Source organism: Schistocerca cancellata, chromosome 10 (assembly GCF_023864275.1).
Source record: "Schistocerca cancellata isolate TAMUIC-IGC-003103 chromosome 10, iqSchCanc2.1, whole genome shotgun sequence".
NCBI lineage: Eukaryota > Metazoa > Arthropoda > Insecta > Orthoptera > Acrididae > Schistocerca > Schistocerca cancellata.
The window spans coordinates 24,731,141-24,752,549 of NC_064635.1; the positions used below are offsets into that span (position 1 = coordinate 24,731,141).

General features: G+C 47.3%; 2 non-coding genes across 2 annotated transcripts; one reads left to right on the plus strand and one right to left on the minus strand.

The window, feature by feature from the left end:
* Nucleotides 1-20,923: 20,923 nt before the first annotated feature.
* On the minus strand, nt 20,924-20,997 carry Trnas-cga (transfer RNA serine (anticodon CGA)). The gene has a single exon. It is a non-coding gene; the product is annotated as a tRNA-Ser (tRNA).
* A 135-nt stretch (nt 20,998-21,132) lies between these two features.
* Nucleotides 21,133-21,206, plus strand: Trnas-cga (transfer RNA serine (anticodon CGA)). The gene has a single exon. It is a non-coding gene; the product is annotated as a tRNA-Ser (tRNA).
* The last annotated feature ends 203 nt before the right edge of the window (nt 21,207-21,409 follow it).

Sequence of the window (21,409 nt, forward strand, 5' to 3'; positions counted from 1 at the left end):
ACCCACCATACTTGCTCCGGACACTGCAAGAGGGCTGTACAAGCAATGATCACACGCACGGCACAGCGGACACACCAGGAACCGCCGTCGAATGGCGCTAGCTGCGCAGCATTTGTGCACCGCCGCCGTTAGTGTCAGCCAGTTTGCCGTGGCGTACGGAGCTCCATCGCAGTCTTTAACACTGGTAGCATGCCGCGACAGCGTGGACGTGAACCGTATGTGCAGTTGACGGACTTTGAGCGAGGGCGTATAGTGGGCATGCGGGAGGCCGGGTGGACGTACCGCCGAATTGCTCAACACGTGGGGCGTGAGGTCTCCACAGTACATCGATGTTGTCGCCAGTGGTCGGCGGAAGGTGCACGTGCCCGTCGACCTGGGACCGGACCGCAGCGACGCACGGATGCACGCCAAGACCGTAGGATCCTACGCAGTGCCGTAGGGGACCGCACCGCCACTTCCCAGCAAATTAGGGACACTGTTGCTCCTGGGGTATCGGCGAGGACCATTCGCAACCGTCTCCACGAAGCTGGGCTACGGTCCCGCACACCGTTAGGCCGTCTTCCGCTCACGCCCCAACATCGTGCAGCCCGCCTCCAGTGGTGTCGCGACAGGCGTGAATGGAGGGACGAATGGAGACGTGTCGTCTTCAGCGATGAGAGTCGCTTCTGCCTTGGTGCCAATGATGGTCGTATGCGTGTTTGGCGCCGTGCAGGTGAGCGCCACAATCAGGACTGCATACGACCGAGGCACACAGGGCCAACACCCGGCATCATGGTGTGGGGAGCGATCTCCTACACTGGCCGTACACCACTGGTGATCGTCGAGGGAACACTGAATAGTGCACGGTACATCCAAACCGTCATCGAACCCATCGTTCTACCATTCCTAGACCGGCAAGGGAACTTGCTGTTCCAACAGGACAATGCACGTCCGCATGTATCCCGTGCCACCCAACGTGCTCTAGAAGATGTAAGTCAACTACCCTGGCCAGCAAGATCTCGGGATCTGTCCCCCATTGAACATGTTTGGGACTGGATGAAGCGTCGTCTCACGCGGTCTGCACGTCCAGCACGAACGCTGGTCCAACTGAGGCGCCAGGTGGAAATGGCATGGCAAGCCGTTCCACAGGACTACATCCAGCATCTCTACGATCGTCTCCATGGGAGAATAGCAGCCTGCATTGCTGCGAAAGGTGGATATACACTGTACTAGTGCCGACATTGTGCATGCTCTGTTGCCTGTGTCTATGTGCCTGTGGTTCTGTCAGTGTGATCATGTGATGTATCTGACCCCAGGAATGTGTCAATAAAGTTTCCCCTTCCTGGGACAATGAATTCACGGTGTTCTTATTTCAATTTCCAGGAGTGTATATATTATTGAACTTCGAAACTAAATTGGTCTACATAGTCTAAACGTAGAATGAAACAAGAAAAATATTGGTATAACACAATTTGCGTTAGGCTTGTAATTAAAGCTTAAACTCTAGTCTCCAAACTAAAAAAAAAAAATCCGATAGTACAGCAGACGCCCGCTACCCGGCTCCCATTCAGCCAGCTGCAGGTCAAACTTCAGAGTAGCACTCTTGATATTTTCGAAAAAAATCGGTAATCCGATATATCGATATTTAAAGGAGTATAACGCCTGCTCTTGATATACTGAAAATAGATATTCACATATCGATATATCGGCGGAAGAAATACAGACGTACGTCTCTCAAAAATATCGGCTGCACTTTATAAACGTACTGCCGGTTTTAGAGCTGTGTATCTGAGCACTAATTTATTATTAGATATTCTGTACATCAACAAACTAGCAGCCTGCCTATGCCCCATAGAGCAGGAATTGAAATGAAAACGATGTAGCTCGAGCTTGGCGATAACCACTTTGCTAACAATGGCAACTGCATGTAAGTTGTAAAACAAAACGTGTCCAATGGGTTCATCGCCGTTTCGTCACATATCGGACCTGTCCAGAATACTTCATGTTAATTTCCCTGTTTTTTTTTTTTTTTTTTTTTTTTTCATTTCTGCAGACGCCAGCGAGATAGCAGTTCGAGTGTCTAAAATTTCATGCTGCAGTTTCTGTTGGTAGCGCCGAGCGCCGATTATGTCAGCATTTCCCCTCACACATCTCCTCCTACGCAAAGAACAGTCTCGACATTTTGATTGATATTCATCATTTTCAGCGACTGCTTTTGGAGATTGTCGATGTAAGAAATAGCACACTTTTTTTTTTTTTTGGTTCATCAGTCTTCTGACTGGTTTGATGTGGCCAGCCACGAATTCCTCTCCTGTGCCAGCCTCTCCATCTCGGAGTAGCACTTGCAACCTACGTGCTCAATTATTTGCTGGATGTATTCCTATCTCTGCCTTCCTCTACAGTTTTTTCCCTCTACAGCTCCGTCTGGTACCACGGAAGTCGTTCCTTCACATCTTAAGCCGCGCGGGGTAGCCGCCTGGTCTCAGGCGTCTTGTCACTGTCCACGCGGCTCTCCCCGTTGGAGGTTCCAGTGCTCCCTCGGGCATGGATGTGTGTGTCGTCCTTAGCGTAAGTTAGTTTAAGTTAAATTAAGTAGTGTGTGGGCTTAGGGACCGATAACCTCAGCAGTTTGGTCCCATAAGACCTTATCACAAATTTTCTCATGTCTTAACAGGTGTCCTTGAGAGGTGGCATGAGCCCCCTCTCATATTTCTATCTTACGATTTTCCTCTCTAATTGCATGCAGTGAAAAGTCGCTATTCCTTCACACGCGGACTTCCCACGCAGCGTCTCTCGTCACCCGGGTGGTACGGTGACTGGCGGGCTCTGCTGATCTGGAAAGCGTTAAGCCGACGGGTGTGAGGAAGTCGAGTGAATGCTTTGCAGACGCCGACATTGTCAAAAGACACGCCCGGAGGGGTCTGAAGTAGCGGCTGGGCTAGAGGTTCCATTACTTCGCAGAAACTTAGCGAAAACACTTTCTGGCGGGCTACCAGCGAGGCGTGGGAATGACTTGTGTACCCAGGCAGTTGTGGCGGGAAAATTCCCGCGCTTTCTGCAAAATAGTAACTGTGATTGGCTTGCTCAGGGCATAGCTCCGTGACGTAGCAAAATCAGCGCAGAAATTGGCGCCAAGAATCTCCATTGGTGGAATGGTAGTGCTCCGGCAATAGAGTGGAATTTTCCGCCGGTTTTCGAGTTGCCACTGTCGTGGGGGCGGGAATGTTGTGTGTTCGGCCTGTACGGGTGCTCTAGGTAGTCGGCTCTCGCCTTTCGGTCGAGGACGTCGAAGCAACCATCCATCGCCTCCAGTACCCCAGATCGTGTTCTTGCAGTTAAGAAGACAGTTTGGTAATGTATGTACACAGCACCGGCAGATAGGGATTTTCCTAGGTGATAATCAGAGCTCAGCAGAGCGCGCCTGTTCGTCTTTTTCGAACTTTGTTCTGTCTTGAGTAGCAGCAATTAATGTTGGGTTAGCTGTGTGTCTCTCTTAAGATTTGAGTGGCAAGGAATTGGCTCCACATACCACTTCGTCTTAAACCTCACAATCTAGTTTAGGGACAACTTCACCTTCATAGCGTTTGTTTGAGTATCCAATTTGAGCCAATTTGATGTATTATAAATGTTTTATGTGTTTTTGTTTATTATTTTGTGTTTAGTCTTAATAAATCATATTGTTATTTTGGACAGAACTTTCATTCTGTTAATCGGTACAGCAACCCATCATTTCTCACTACGTTAATGAAACCTTCCTTTATTTAACTTATTTATCAAATTAAATTATTGCAGGTGCCAAACTCTTTTCTACTCCACTTGCACGGTTGATTACAGTCAGTTCGCATATATTTTTTAATCCATGTGCAACAGCAAAAGTCGGAGTTAGAAAAGGGGGGGCTTAGAGCATCATTTACATATGGAGATTCTAGAAGAATTTAGTGTTAAATACACTGCTTGCCCCGGCACCTCGCATCCTATCATCCTGTCTCTTCTCCTTGTCAGTGTTCTCCACACATTCCTTTCCTCTCCGATTCTGCACATAACCTTTTCTTTCCTTACGTTATCAGTCACCTAATTTTCAACATTCATCTGTAGCATCTCATCTCAAATACTTCGATTCTCATCTGTTCCCGTTTTCCAACCGTCCATGTTTCAATACCATACAATCCTGTACTCCCGACGTACGTTGTCAGAAATTTCTTCCTCAAATGAAGGCCTATGTTTGATACCGTAAAATGGGGTTACTTTGTGACAGTTTTTAAGGTTTTGCTCGCATTGGCCGGACAGTGTAAATTATGGAGCCTAGTAAGTAATACCAAGAAGTTGTAACATCCCACCTGTCACTTATCTGGTTTTGGCGTGTGTTCACCCCAGCTAATTGACTAACAGATCAACAGAGAGTGCAAAACTGCCGCAATATCGGATAACGCAAAGAAAGTAATAAGCCCCTGTGACTTCTGATTGAACTGCGGTGGTATTGTTGACATTAATTGATTCAGAATTGATCACTTTTAATTAAAAAGGGGTGTTATATACAGCTATTGAACACCAGATGCAAATGTTGAACATAAAATTAATTAAGAAAGTGACTTGGGATTTCCACTACTTGATTGAAAACAGATGCAGTCGATTATCACAAATTTATTTTAACTGACGACATTCAATCATCACATTACATGACTCTCCTACCAGGCAGTAGTGATAAATTGCGTTTGCGTGGAGTAAAGCGCCATAACTCAAAAGTAATTCCTATCGTCTGACCCAGGCGTAATGCGAAGTGCGAGAAGAATTCTATAGTATACAGCCCACGAAACCCTCGTGGAAACTTTGCCGACGTGATCCAACAAATTAATCGGCCGACCTCGTGGTGCTGCAAGGCTGCGCTCGTCTATTCACTCCTAGCTATCTTGCTCAGTACATAGCTGAACCAAAACTTTCTATCTCCAAGCTCAATCGTTCCATTTGCTAAGTCCTAAACTGCAGAGATGCTCACTCTTTCTCAGGCAAGCTGAGTAAAGAACGCCACGTCCGCACTCTAGGCAAGCTGGGAACGGAAGACTTCTACGGAGACTTCTCACAGTCCGCTCTTCGCCTCGGTTTCCCCTCCAGCAAAATCACTTACGCCAATTGCAGTGCAAGTCGCGTTCATTATGCGTTGCTTCCCAGTGCCGACCAATGCCTGCTCTGGGAAGTGAACAAATTCCCACAAAATTTCCCTTCCTCTCAACTTCCATTATTTAGCTGCTCCCAGGCCACCCATCAAGGTTAGCATCTGCACAACACCAAGTTTTCCGGAATTCTGACTCCCAGGAGAGTACTTCAAATTCCTTGGTCCTAAGTTCCCATCGGAGGCCGGCGTATTTCATTCTGTCGCTCTTCACCTGATTTGTTTCAGACTCTGCAGACCGTAAATTCAGCGTGAAGTTGCTATAGTCACAAACACACATATTTTGACCTCTGTTGACTGCTCCACCGTAACTTTTCGCGGCTTTCTCGCAAGTTTCACAGAAAACGAGACGATGGACATTTATCAACAGGTGTACAAGTTCTCTGTCTGTTTTCTGGTACACCAGCATGGAGTCGGGGTCAACCACCCACTCACTGTCACTCATCTTAAGGCGGCTGGAGGCTGCACACCGTTACCGCTTTCTCAGAGCTTGAGCCGCCCTAAGCTGCTTATTGTCGCTTCCCTTAGCCGCTCCCCCAGCGGTCATGGTCAATTCTGAGTACTTCCCTGGGGTAAACTAGCCTCCAGTAAATCGACGCGTTTCCACAAAGATTTCATGTCGTGTGAATTACTTTAAAACCATCACCTGACATTAATTATTCCAAAACCTCCATACTATACCCTCTAAAAGATGCATTGTGCCTTGTCAGACATTTTTGTTCAGCCCTACTGTTCGCTCAACGTGAGTTAGGTGATCTTTAATGACTTCATGTAAGGGGCATAGTTCTTGCCATCTTACAAAGTTACTGAAAGCTTCCACTATGTGGCGATATGTTATACAAATAAATATGTTCTAGCCTTGTTTTTGCATCGAAATCCATGGAAAATAAACATTGACACAAAGTTACCCCATCAAATGTTTATTTAAAGCAATATACAAAACATTGGTTTACTGTTTGACAACATAAAGAATTTACAAAGGTACCTACTTAATCTACAAATGAATCTTTAACACCAAAAAGACCTCGCTTTCCTGCTGGTGGAGGTGCTATTTTATACAGAACTTCCTCCGTTGAATAATAAATGCAATAATCTCGTTCTGGTCAGTTCCAGTAAATTTTTGACCTCTCTATGACGCTTACTTTGTAGAGATGGAGGATCCGCTCTTGAACTGTTTCATAGAGTTGAATCTTTCAAAGGAGTGAACAATCAGTGATTCAGAAAAAAAGAACGTTAGCTCCAAATGTTTCCCACGGCAGAGAGAGAGAGAGAGAGAGAGAGAGAGAGAGAGAGATGGAGCATATCAGCAGCGCCTCTGCTGGTCACAGCACAGTGCACACCACACAACACAGCCAGCGCCGGCCTCTGCCCTGCTTCTACCTTGGCTGCCTGCATTGTGCAGCGCCCCATTGGATTTTGTGTTTCACATATGCCGTGCCGTCTCTGTGCGTCGTCTGCCGCGTGCTGTGTCTGGCACAGCTTAACTTCGCATCGCACTCTGTCGGCGATCGTTTCAGTCGCACGTCCTGCCCTCTGGGCAGTTGATGCGAGCAACAGGACAGAGAGCCACCTAGCGGATAACATAGGAACTACTTGCAACAACCTGCTCGCAAGGGAACGGACGATTTGTCTCGGAGCGGGTGAGTTCACCTCTCCCCCCACCCTCGGAACTCGCCCGCTCAACGCTCACCCCACCGTTCTCGACTCTAGCCAGAGCGTTGAGCAAAGCAACTCAGGTGTCACTCTGGTCTCTGCGGTCTCAGCTCACGCAGTAATACAGCTCGCGGCTCGACCTGCTCGACTCAGTGCTTCTGCATCGGAGTTCGTCTCTACTGGATATTGTTCTTCGTAGTAATACCGCTATGTATATTACATTATTATGTTATGTATACATCATTTGTTTTTATTTTATTTTTATTTGTTTAAACTGATCAGATTAGGTTCCTGACGACTCCTCTTACTATAGGATTTTTATTATGGACACTCGAATTTACGCTTTAATTACGAGCGAACCGATAAACGTATCGCAAAATGTGATTCACCAATATTTTCCTGGTTTTATTCTGCGTAAGGCTATATGCAGCACTTTCGTTTTACAGTCAAATTTATATTTTTTTTCTTATTCTGGTACGGATTTTGCGATTTTAGGCGTCTTCGGAAGGAAACGTTCACTTTAAAAATATGTGGCTTGCGATGTATTTGTATGAGGTTAATGAAATTTTAATACATTATAGCCAAATATATTGTTAATGTAAATCTCAAGTTACAACATTTTCCGATCACCCAAAAAACCGCGATAGTGCAAAATAAATCAATAATCAAAAACTTTGTCATATCGTGGAAATTTCAATAAACAATACAAAATTCTTACTCGTTATCTGTGTTACTTCAAAATAGGATCAAATAAGATCAAAATACAGGTATAGTACTGGAATAAACCAAGTTTAAAGGGCAATGTGCCTTCCATTTATTTTCTATTGTAAATGAGTGGTGAGTCATGAAAAAGAGCTAATTCATTTCAGGGAGTGAACAGTTCTGATCCGTTCTCTGAAAAGAACAGTTTTGCCCATCTCTATTACTCTGTAGCCCCCTGGCTTGATATCAGTCACTCTTCCGGGGAACATTTCCCCTTCTAAGTCCACTACCACAAAGTCATCAAGTTTGAATGTACATTCAGGGGTCTTCTTAGTGGCCCTTTTCAAGTAGTGGACGTTTCTTTTGTCTCGATGTAACTTACCAGTAGTCGAAGGTGCGTCTCTGTCTGATGGCTCATATGATGAACTTTAACAGAGAGCTTCCGAGTCACTCGGATCTTCATGGGTCCACTTCATGCTTTCGCTCTCATCTGAGGACTCGACCTTATCAGTGACAGAAATGTAAAATATTTACACTTTAAAACACAGTGGGGTGACACCGCGAAACTGTCACTATGAAACCCCTTAACACGCTGCTCTTATGGTTGTATAATTATACTGCTTACATAGACAATACAACGGACGTCTAATCGCGCCATAATGTGGCCAAAATATAAACAATCAGGCGCACATAGCTGTTTTCCGCAGTTCTTTCATATGAACGGCTCCAACACACAAAGTTTACAACAATTAAAATAATGGCTCCAAAGCAGGTGTCAATACGGACGCACTTCCGACGAACAAAAGAAGCGCGGGAGATTTAGCAGGCTGCTGCAAGGTGGTGCAGCACTACAGGCAAGCCGCTGGCGCTAATCTTTGGTTTCTAGGCATCTTGGGCGCAGCGGGAGATTCTAAGTAAGCCAAAATTAACGTAAGTCACAAAGTAGCCCGTACAGTCAGAAAGTAACCCCATTTTGCGGTACTAGTAGACTTCTCTTGGCCAGGAATGCCCTTTTTGCCGTTGCTAGTCTGCTTTTGATATCCTCCTTGCTCCGTCCGTCATTGGTTATTTTACTACCTATGTAGCTGAATACCTTACCATCATGTACTTCGTGACCATCAATCCTGATGCTCAGTTTCTCGCTGTTCTCATTTCTGCTACTCATCATTACTTTCGTCTTTCTTCGATTTACTCTCAATCCGTATTCTGCCCTCGTTAGATTCTTCATTCCGTTCAGCAGATCATGTAATTCTTCATCAATTTCACTCAGGATAGCAATGTCATCAGCGAATCGTATCACTGATATCCTTTCACATTGAATTTACACCCTATGTAATCGAAGCACTTCATTCTTGGTCGTTCACCCTTATTATTCCCTCTTGGCTCTTGTACATACTGTAGATTGCCTGTTGTGAATTGGCAGGAGCCAATTCACGGTGTTTGGAGGAAGCCGAAAAGCACGCGATTAAGCTCACGCAGGCGGCCGTGAGGTCTGGAACAGGTCAGAGAAATAAGACTAGCAAAACAAGAGTAACTGGTAGAATACTTAACTTTAATCCACAATTGGTGAACATAGCTCTTGTTACTGTACAGGCTTCACCATATTAATTATCAAATGCTATGGCGCCTTGCTAGGTCGTAGCAAATGACGTAGCTGAAGGCTATGCTATCGTCTCGGCAAATGAGAGCGTATTTGTCAGTGTAGCATCGCTAGCAAAGTCTGCTGTCCAACTGGGGCGAGTGCTAGTACGTCTCTCTAGACCTGCCGTGTGGCGGCGCTCGGTCTGCCATCACTGACAGTGGCGACACGCGGGTCCGTCGTATACTACCGGACCGCGGCCGATTTAAAAGCTACCACCTAGCAAGTGTGGTGTCTGGCGGTGACACCACATTTCCCGTCTCTCCCTATAGCTTACCCCTATATCTCTCAGAATTTCGAACATCTTGCACAACTTTACAATGTCGTAGACTTTTTCCAGGTTGAGAAATCCTACGAACGTGTCTTGATTGTTTCTTAACGCAGCTGGTGTGCTGGTTCTTCACATTAGAAATCTTGTTATTCCATTCACGCAGACACCCCCCCCCTCTCCCCCCTCCCAACCCACTCATTGCAGTCAGAGTTCTTCTTTTGTGCCACACATAATTGCTTCACAAAGTCAAATTGAAAGATGGGACGTGACGAAAGTGAAAAAAGGAGTAAAACTCCTTCACACGGTGAAAGTAAAAATATGTCCTAGTACAATTTCAAAAGAACAACATCAAATAGTTTCCGAAAACTGTGAAAAAATATAACATAAAATAAAAACATCAGCACTCGATAATGTTGTTTTGATATCGATGTACTGGGAGAAAAAGTATCGACGATATATATAGTTATTTTGGGAAAATATCGGAGAAAGGAATATCGCTGATACATACCGATATATTATGGAAGAAATATCGATGTTTAGTAACAGCCCTAGTTCGGATCCAGTAGTACACACTGTTCTACACTGTTCGCCTCTGCCTCAGCTCACACCCAAACCTCCATATGTGAGACACTCAGATCGGTATAAAACAGTGTGTGTCGACACAGTATGAACCAAAACTCTGATTTAGCTCACGCTGTGTGCGTCGACCAGCAGAGGAATCGGAGCACAGGAAAAGCCTGTCTGTGAGTGATTGTATTGTAGATTTCTCGCGGGTAAGAAGGAGAGCATTCAGACACGACTGATGATATTTTTTTTTATAACTGTTTCCCGTGAAACTGTTATATGGGAGAACATTTTTCTGACATGTTATACGACTTTTTGGAGTTTGTAGCAATGTACTTTTAGCAGCCTGCTTTCGCTTCGTTACATGGACGTTACGTAATTACTATTGATCTAGTTATTGTGATTTTTATTAATTATTACTACTACTTCTGCACAGGTGATGTAACTGTTTCTTCATTTTTCTGTTCTGAGTGTATATTCCGTGAAATTTCAAATCTACTCTATAGGTTTACTACGAGGATGGTTTGACAAGTACATACATCACTGAAAGATTTTTTCATTTTTCAATGTAGTCTCCTTATAGATTACTGCACTCGGTCCAAAGATGAGTTTGGTTCCATACGACCTTACCACCAATTTCCAAAATTTCCAAAGATGTTCCAGTGCCTTGATCCCATCTCGAAAATGAGTTTCCTCTAGGCCTGCAAAATACTCGTAGTTGTCGACTCCGACTATCAATTTTTCGTTTGAAGTGAATCTACGTCCACAAAGAAAAAAATTTTCAGTCTTTGGGAAGAGATGGAAGTCTGACGGAGCCACATCAGGTGAATAAGGCGGGTGTGGTAACAATTCATACCTTAGTTCGTGTAATTTTGACATGGCGACGGCACATGTGTGCGGGGGCGCATTGTCTTGTCGCGGCACGCACCTTGCAGATACTATTTTCATTTCTAATTCTTGAGTTAAAATGTGATATACCCTTTCAGATTACATCTGGCAAGCCAGAGCAGTTTCACGCACCTTCAATCGGCGATCCTCCATGACCATTTCGTGCACTTTTCCGTTGATTTCTGGAGTAGTGAGACATCTTGGTCGACCACTGCGCGGATCATCATCTAGACTCTCCCGACCAAATTTAAATTCTTTTGTCCACTTGGCAACAGTTGGATATGAAGGAGCAGAGTCCCCCAGTGTATTCTGGAAACCGGCATGAATGTCCTTTGCTTTCATACCTTTCTTTACGATGTACTTAACACTGCTCGAATCTAGATTTTTTCCATCTTCGCAAATCACTACGTGGGAACAACAACAGAGCCACATCACCGCCACAGCTCTCTTCCAAGAGCACTGACGTGGCACGTGTTTACAGACAACAGTCGAATGAGTATCACGTGAACAACTCGCTGCGCTAGCGCTGACCTCTCGTGGTGATTCCGAGAACTTTTCAAACCATCCTTGTACTTTCAACGAACCGAAAGCAGACTGCCAAGTGAACATAGCTTTAAACTGCAAATAGGCCTTTTACATGGCATAAACACGTTGTCCCATGTAACACTATCTCACATAACACAGTAAAAATACACTCCTGGAAATGGAAAAAAGAACACATTGACACCGGTGTGTCAGACCCACCATACTTGCTCCGGACACTGCGAGAGGGCTGCACAAGCAATGATCACACGCACGGCACAGCGGACACACCAGGAACCGCGGTGTTGGCCGTCGAATGGCGCTAGCTGCGCAGCATTTGTGCACCGCCGCCGTCAGTGTCAGCCAGTTTGCCGTGGCGTACGGAGCTCCATCGCAGTCTTTAACACTGGTAGCATGCCGCGACAGCGTGGACGTGAACCGTATGTGCAGTTGACGGACTTTGAGCGAGGGCGTATAGTGGGCATGCGGGAGGCCGGGTGGACGTACCGCCGAATTGCTCAACACGTGGGGCGTGAGGTCTCCACAGTACATCGATGTTGTCGCCAGTGGTCGGCGGAAGGTGCACGTGCCCGTCGACCTGGGACCGGACCGCAGCGACGCACGGATGCACGCCAAGACCGTAAGATCCTACGCAGTGCCGTAGGGGACCGCACCGCCACTTCCCAACAAATTAGGGACACTGTTGCTCCTGGGGTATCGGCGAGGACCATTCGCAACCGTCTCCATGAAGCTGGACTACGGTCCCGCACACCGTTAGGCCGTCTTCCGCTCACGCCCCAACATCGTGCAGCCCGCCTCCAGTGGTGTCGCGACAGGCGTGAATGGAGGGACGAATGGAGACGTGTCGTCTTCAGCGATGAGAGTCGCTTCTGCCTTGGTGCCAATGATGGTCGTATGCGTGTTTGGCGCCGTGCAGGTGAGCGCCACAATCAGGACTGCATACGACCGAGGCACACAGGGCCAACACCCGGCATCATGGTGTGGGGAGCGATCTCCTACACTGGCCGTACACCACTGGTGATCGTCGAGGGGACACTGAATAGTGCACGGTACATCCAAACCGTCATCGAACCCATCGTTCTACCATTCCTAGACCGGCAAGGGAACTTGCTGTTCCAACAGGACAATGCACGTCCGCATGTATCCCGTGCCACCCAACGTGCTCTAGAAGGTGTAAGTCAACTACCCTGGCCAGCAAGATCTCCGGATCTGTCCCCCATTGAGCATGTTTGGGACTGGATGAAGCGTCGTCCTACGCGGTCTGCACGTCCAGCACGAACGCTGGTCCAACTGAGGCGCCAGGTGGAAATGGCATGGCAAGCCGTTCCACAGGACTACATCCAGCATCTCTACGATCGTCTCCATGGGAGAATAGCAGCCTGCATTGCTGCGAAAGGTGGATATACACTGTACTAGTGCCGACATTGTGCATGCTCTGTTGCCTGTGTCTATGTGCCTGTGGTTCTGTCAGTGTGATCATGTGATGTATCTGACCCCAGGAATGTGTCAATAAAGTTTCCCCTTCCTGGGACAATGAATTCACGGTGTTCTTATTTCAATTTCCAGGAGTGTATTTATCGTCATTAGGGTTTGAACCCGGGACCCTTGGTACGTATCAACACCTTACCAACTTCCCCATGGGGTCAACACCAATCAGCTAAACACTCAAAAATGGCTCTGAGCACTATGGGACGTAACTTCTGAGGTCATCAGTCCCCTAGAACTTACAACTACTTAAACCTAACTAACCTAAGGACATCACACACATCCATGCCCGAGGCAGGTTTCGAACCTGGGACTGTGGCGGTCACGCGGTTCCAGACTGATGCGCCTAGAACCGCTCGGCTACTTCAGCTGGGTCAACCAAACACTGTTAGGCTTTAGTTGGCCTCCGTCGTTTTGGTGTTATTTTGAATTAACGTTCTGCTGGACGACAACACACAGCACGAACTAAATCGGAATTTTGGATTAACGGAAACGTCCGATTCCACCCGTCTACTTTGACCAATAACGTTGCCAATATGGCGGAAACGACCATTCACAACAAGTCCCCCATCGCGACTACGTAGTCATTACGTAAAGATGACAACAAACATAAAAATAGATCGAAAAACCATCAAACACCTATTCCTACAAAAATATAATGAAACAAACGGGACAAGCTGGGGAAATTGGGGGTTTTTGGGTGGGGACAAACTAAAAATAAACACACGCCACTAAACCGAACGACAAAAACGATAAAATAAAACGACAACAACCTTCCCAAAAGTCATTGGTCAAAGCAGACGGGTGGAATCGGACGTTTCCGTTAACCCAGAATTTTAGTTGATACTGTTATACAGGGTTGTAGCCTGTCCCTGATGCTATTAAATCTGTATATAGAGCAAGCAGTAAAGGAAACAAAAAAAAAAAATTTGGAGTAGGTATTACAATCGATGGAGAAGAAATAAAAACTTTGAGGTTCGCCGATGAGATTGGAATTCTGTCAGAGACAGCAAAGGACTTGGAAGAGCAGTTGAACGGAATGGACAGTGTCTTGAAAGGAGGATATAAGACGAACATCAACAAAAGCAAAACGAGGATAATGGAATGTAGTCGAATTAAATCGGGTGAACCTGAGGGAATTAGATTAGGAAATGAGACACTTAAAGTAGTAAAGGAGTTTTGCTATTTGGGGAGCAAAATAACTGATGATGGTCGAAGTAGAGAGGACATGAAATGTAGACTGGCAATGGCAAGGAAAGCGTTTCTGAAGAAGAGAAATTTGTTAACATCGAGTATAGATTTAAGTGTCAGGAAGTCGTTTCTGAAAGTATTTGTATGGAGTGTAGCCATGTATGGAAGTGAAACATGGACGATAAATAGTTTGGACAAGAAGAGAATAGAAGCTTTCGAAATGTGGTGCTACAGAAGAATGCTGAAGATTAGGTGGGTAGATCACATAACTAGTGAGGAGGTACTGAATAGAAATGGGGAGAAGAGGAGTTTGTGGCACAACTTGACCAGAAGAAGGGACCGGTTGGTAGGACATGTTGTGAGGCATCGGAGTATCACAAATTTAGCATTGGAGGGCAGCGTGGAGGGTAGAAACCGTACAGGGAGACCAAGAGATGAATACACTAAGCAGATTCAGAAGGATGTAGGTTGCAGTAAGTACTGGGAGATGAAGAAGCTTGCACAGGATAGAGTAGCATGGAGAGCTGCATCAAACCAGCCTGGGAACTGAAGACCACAACAACAACAACAACTGTTATCGCCGTACAACGTCTGATGCCGAGCTGTGTGCCTGGCACTTGGAAGTCTGGGTGTCAGGACAGCCACGCGCGCACGCTACTTGCTCGCGGAAGTGAACGAACACCTCTCCGGCGGGTAGCCAGCCACGAGTAAACAAGCGACTGCCTGCCTCCTCGCACGTCACCAGGCGCAGCTGCGCCAGCCGCTGCCCTGCCCCGCTGTGTCGCACGGCCTTCCGCTCTGCTCGTAGCTGCCGACGCGTACCTCGCACTGAAACGACCGCAGTACCTACGCCGTCTCTTAGCCAAGTTCTACCGCGAAGCTCCATTATCCCCGACGTGATTCAGTAGATTCTCAACAATCACCCGATCTTCTCATTTATTGCTCAGCACTCTCTCGTCACATCACGTCGAACCAGCTTCGATTCTCTTCTTGTCTGTAGGGTTTATAGTCTACTTTTCACCACTTCCGTTATATCTCTTTTTTATGCCAGTTTAACCCCAGTATTAAAACAGCTCAAAATAACGGGTTTCAAAAATAACCAAGTTTAGTTTTTTTATTTATTTAATCAGACAAAGGCTGAAAAGCTTTGACTCTCCCAGTTTCAAGATACACTACTGGACAATAAAACCGCGAATATGACGTGCCACAGACGCGAAATTTAATCGACAGGAAGACGAGGCTGTAATATACAAATGATTAGCTTTTCAGAGCACTCACACAAGGTTGGCGCAGGTGGCGACACATACAACGTGCTGACATGACGAAAGTTTCCAACCGATTTCTCATACGCAAACAGCAGTTGACCGGCGTTGCCTGGTGAAACGTTGTTGTGATCCCTCATGTAAGGAGGAGAAATGCATACCATCACGTTTCCGACTTTGATAAAGGTCGGATTGTAGCCTATCGAGATTGCGGTTTATCGGATCGCGACATTGCTGCTCGCGTTGGTCGAGATCCAATGACTGTTAGCTGAATATGGAATCGGTGGGTTCAGGAGGGTAATACGGAACGCCGTGCTGGATCCCAACGGCCTCGTATCACTAGCAGTCGAGATGACGGGCATCTTATCCGCGTGGCTGTAACGAATTGTGCAGCCACGTCTCGATCCCACAGTCAACAGATGGGGACGTTTGCAAGACAACAACCATCTGCAGGAACAGTTCGACGACGTCTGCAGCAGCATGGAGTATCAGCTAGGAGACCGTGGCTGCGGTTACCCTTGACGCTGTATCACAGACAGGACCGCCTGCGATGGTGTACTCAATGACGCACATGGATGCACGAATCGCAAAACGTCATTTTTTCCCAATGATTCCAGGTTCTGTTTACAGTATCATGATGGTCGCATCCGTGTTTGGCGACATCGCGATGAACGCACATTGGAAGCGTGTATTCGTCGCAGCCATACTGGCGTACCACCTGGCGAGATGGTATGGGGTGCCATTGGTTACACGTCTCCGTCACCTCTTGTTCGCATTGACGGCACTTTGAACAGTGGACGTTACATTTCATTTCAGATGTGTTACGACCCGTGGCTCTACCCTTCACTCGATCCCTGCGAAACCCTACATTTCAGCAGGATAATGCACGACCGCATGTTGCAGGTCCTGTACGGGCCTTTCTGGATACAGAAAATGTTTGACTGCTGCCCTGGCCAGCACATTCTCCAGATCTCCCACCAGTTGAAAACGTCTGGTCAATGGTGCCCGAGCAACTGGCAAGTCACAATACGCCAGTCACTGCTCTCGATGAACTGTGGTATCGTGTACTCTTCTGCAAGCAGCTGACACCAAATAGTTTGCATAGCAGCAGCCAATTCTGGTCTGTTTGTAGGTGAACGATGCACGACACGGAACCTGCGTTCTGTGACATCCCAGATATTCTCCATGGGGTTCAAATCTGGGTTCCAGGGTAGCTGTCTTTGGGGTCCTGCCCTGCATATTCCTGGAACCACTCCCGGGCGACGTGGGAGCGATGCGGCGTCGCGTTGTCATCTTGAAGCACCTCAGAACTACCAGGGTGTTGGAAGGACAAGAATGAGATGGTCCCCGAGCAGCTCCACATACCATGGACCATTCAAATTCCCTCCTAGGACAACTAATGGGACCATTCCACACCAGGAAAATACACCTCAGACCAGAGACACCGCCGCCTTGGACCACACCTTCTCGGCAGGTGGGATCCATCGATTCGTGAGCTCTGCACCAGTCATCGTGCCTCCCATCGGCGTGGGGCAGTTGAAATCGTGATTCGTCCTACCGTATCACATTACGCCATTGTTCCAGTATCCATGCCTGGTAGCTGGCGACAAATGAAAGCCCCTGTGCCCAATGACGTCGGGTTAGCAGAGGCACCCATGTGCGCATTGCTGTGGACTGTCCACTGGCGGAAGTGTCCAGCACTCTTGTGTTGACCGAGCGAGATGACACAGTGGTTAACACACTGGACTCGCATTCGGGAGGACGACAGTTCAACCCCGCGTCCGCCTATCCTGATTTAGGTTTTCCGTGATTTCCCTAAATCGCTTCAGGCAATGCCGGGATGGTTCCTTTGAAAGGGTGAGAGGTGGCATGAGCCCCCTCTCATATTTCTATCTTACGATTTTCCTCTCTAATTGCATGCAGTGAAAAGTCGCTATTCCTTCGCACGCGGACTTCCCACGCAGCGTCTCTCGTCACCCGGGTGGTCTGGTGACAGGCGGGCTCTGCTGATCTAGAAAGGGTTAAGCCGACGGGTGTGAGGAAGTCGAGTGAATGCTTTGCAGACGCTGACATTGTCAAAAGACACGCCTGGAGGGGTCTGAAGTAGCGGCTGGGCTAAAGGTTCCGTTACTTCGCAGAAACTTAGCGAAAACATTTTCTGGAGGGCTACCAGCGAGGGGTGGGAAGGACTTGTGTACCCAGGCAGTTGTGGCGGGAAAATTCCCGCGCTTTCTGCAAAATGGTAACTGTGATTGGCTTGCTCAGGGCATAGCTCTGTGACGTAGCAAATTCAGCGCAGAAATTGGCGCCAAGAATCTCCATTGGTGGAATGGTAGTGCTCCGACAATAGAGTGGAATTTTCCGCCGGTTTTCGAGTTGCTGATTGGAACGTTTAACCACGGCCACTGTCGTGGGGGCGGGAATGTTGTGTGTTCAGCCTGTACGGGTGCTTTAGGTAGTCGGCTCTCGCCTTTCGGTCGAGGACGTCGAAGCAACCAGCCATCGCCTCCGGTACGCCAGATCGTGTTCTGGCAGTTAAGAAGACAGTTTGGTAATGTATGTCCGCAGCACCGGCAGATAGAGATTTTCCTAGGTGATAATCAGAGCTCAGCAGAGCGCGCCTGTTCGTCTTTTTCCAACTTTGTTCTGTCTTGAGTAGCAGCAATTAATGTTGGGTTAGCTGTGTGTCTCTCTTAAGATTTGAGTGGCAAGGAATTGGCTCCACATACCACTTCGTCTCAAACCTCACAATCTAGTTTAGGGACAACTTCACCTTCATAGCGTTTGTTTGAGTATCCAATTTGAGCCAATTTGATGTATTATAAATGTTTCATGTGTTTTTGTTTATTATTTTGTGTTTAGTCTTAATAAATCATATTGTTATTTTGGACAGAACTTTCATTCTGTTAATCGGTAGAGCAACCCATCATTTCTCACTACGTTAATAAAACCTTCCTTTATTTAACTTATTTATCAAATTAAATTATTGCAGGTGCCAAACTCTTTTCTGCTCCACTTGCAGGGTTGATTACAGTCAGTTTGCATATATTTTTTAATCCATGTGCAACAGCAAAAGTCGGAGTTAGAATAGGGGGGGGGGGGGGCTTGGAGCATCATTTACATATGGAGATTCTAGAAGAATTTAGTGTTAAATACACTGCTTGCCCCGGCACCTCGCAAGGGAACGACCGACTTCCTTCCCCATCCTTCCGTAATCCACTGGGACGGATGATCTCGCTGTCTGACCCCTTCCCCCAAATCAACCAACCAACCAAACAACTCCTGCGTTGAACTGAACCGTCACTTGTTGCACTGCTGCCCTTTCGTCATTGTTGACGGTCACGGTCACGGTCATCGAGTGTGACTGGACGGCCGCTAGGTGGTCCTTTGCGGACTGTGTCACCGTCATTCACCCATTCACGATACACTCTGGACTCAGTTGACCGTGTGAAGCCGAATTCTTGCTCCACTGTCGAAATCGCAATCCCCATCCATCGGGCACCGACCACCGTACCCCGTTCGAACGGCGTCAGCTCACGACAACGTTGCACATTACACGAATCACTTGCTCAGCCACTTCTTCTGACACTACTCCTATACAACTGCAGCTCGCTTAGGGGGCGTGTAGTGGACGTAAAACACATTTGCGCCGTCTGTACCCCACTTTCCCATGACATATACTATACTATGTGATCAAAAGTATCCGGATACGTGGTTGAAAGTGACTTACACAAGTTGGTGGCGCCCTCCATCGATAATGGTGGAATTAAGTACTGTGCTGGCCCACCCTTAGCCTTGATGACAGCTTCCACTCTCGCAAACATACGCTCAATCAAGTCCTGGAACGTTTCTTTAGGGAATGTCAGCCCATTCTTCACGGAGTGCTGCACTGAGGAGAGGTATCGATGTCGGTCGGTGAGGCCTGGCACGAAGTCGGCGTTCCAAAACATCCCAAAGGTGATCTATAAGATTCAGGTCGAGACTATGTCCAGGCCAGTCTATTACAGGGATGTTACTGTCGTGTAACTACTCCGCCAGAGGACGAGCATTATGTACAGGTGCTCGTTCGCGTTGAAAGATGCAATCGCCATCCCCGAATTGCTCTTCAACAGTCGGAATAAAGAAGGTGCTTAAAACATCAATGAAGGCCTGTGCTGTGATAGAGCCACACAAAACATGGGGTGCAAGCCCCCTGCATGAAAAACACGGCCACACCGTAATACCACTGCCTCCGTATTTTACTGTTGCCACTACACTTGCTGGCAGATTACGTTCACTGGGCATTCGCCATACCCACACCCTGCCATAGGATCGCCACATTGTGTACTGTGATTCTTCACGGCACACAACATTTTTCCAGTGTTCAGTCGTCCAATGTTTACGCTCCTTACATCAACCGAGGCGTCGTTTGGCATTTATCGGCGTGATGTGTGGCTTACGAGCAGCCGATCGACCATGACATCCAAGTTTTCTCACTTCCCGCCTAACAGTCGTAGTACTTTCAGTGGATCGTGATGATGGAATTCCTGTGTGATGGTCTGGATAGATGTCTGCCTATTACGCATTACGACCCTGTTCAAGTGTCGGCGATCTCTGTCAGTCAACAGACAAGGTCGGTTGGTTGGTTGGTTGGTTGGTTTGGGGAAGGAAACCAGACAGCGTGGTCATCGGTCTCATCGGATTAGGGAAGGATGGGGAAGGAAGTCGGCCGTGCCCTTTCAGAGGAACCATCCCGGCATTTGCCTGGAGTGATTTAGGGAAATCACACAGACAAGGTCGGCCTGTACACTTTTGTGCTGCACGTGTCCCTCCACGTTTCCACGTCACTGTCACATCGGAAACAGTGGACCTAGAGATGTTTAGGAGTGTGAAAATCTCGCGTACCGACGTATGACACAAGTGACACCCAATTACCTGAGCACGTTTGAAGTCCGTGAGTTCCGCGGAACGCCCCAACATCCTGATGTCTCACGATGTCTAATGAGTAATGGAGTATCTGGCAGTAGGCGACAGCAGAACGTGAAAAACGTATGTTTTTGGGGGTGTCCGGATACTTTTGATCACATAGTGTAAGTCAGTGTAAATAGCATTAAGTACCCATTCATGTGCTTTTAAGACCAACATTTTGGATAGAATTTTCGATTTTAAAAGTGTTGCTCTCGTGAGCGTCTATGGGAAGTGAATGAAGGACATTGAAACGAACAGTAGGCGACGAGGGTTTGGGCGTTCTCGCTTCATCACACAAGTGGATGTTGCAGACTTGTCGACTCTATGAAACTCGCTATGAGGGGACCTGTGGCACATCTGAAGACAGACGAAAATCCTAACGGAGGCACGAGTGCTTCGGAGCACACTTCTCCGGGAACATACAGCTCCGCTCGAGACGATCCCAGCTTGCCGGCCGGGGTGGCCGAGCGGTTCTAGGCCCTGAAGTCTGGAACCGCGTGACCGCTACGGTCGCAGGTTCGAATCCTGCTTCGGGCATGGATGTGTGTGATGTCCTTAGGTTACAGAATGAGATTTTCACTCTGCAGCGGAGTGTGCGCTGATACGAAACTTCCTGGCAGATTAAAACTGTGTGCACCGACCGAGACTCGAACTCGGGACCTTTGCCTTTCGCGGGCAAGTGCTCTACCATCTGAGCTACCGAAGCACGACTCACGCCCGGCCCTCACAGCTTTACTTCTGCCAGTATCTCGTCTCCTAACTTCCAAACTTTACAGAAGCTCTCCTGGTAGGAGACGAGATCCTGGCAGAAGTAAAGCTGTGAGGGCCGGGCGTGAGTCGTGCTTCGGTAGCTCAGATGGTAGAGCACTTGCCCGCGAAAGGCAAAGGTCCCGAGTTCGAGTCTCGGTCGGTGCACACAGTTTTAATCTGCCAGGAAGTTCCTTAGGTTAGTTAGGTTTAAGTAGTTCTAGGTTCTAGGGGACTGATGACCTCAGAAGCTAAGTCCCATCGTGCTCAGAGGCATTTGAACCATTTTTTTTTTATCCCAGCTTGTAACCGTGCTGACCCAACGAAATCGTAAAATAAGACTGCAATGCCGGCAGGTTCATCGAGATTGG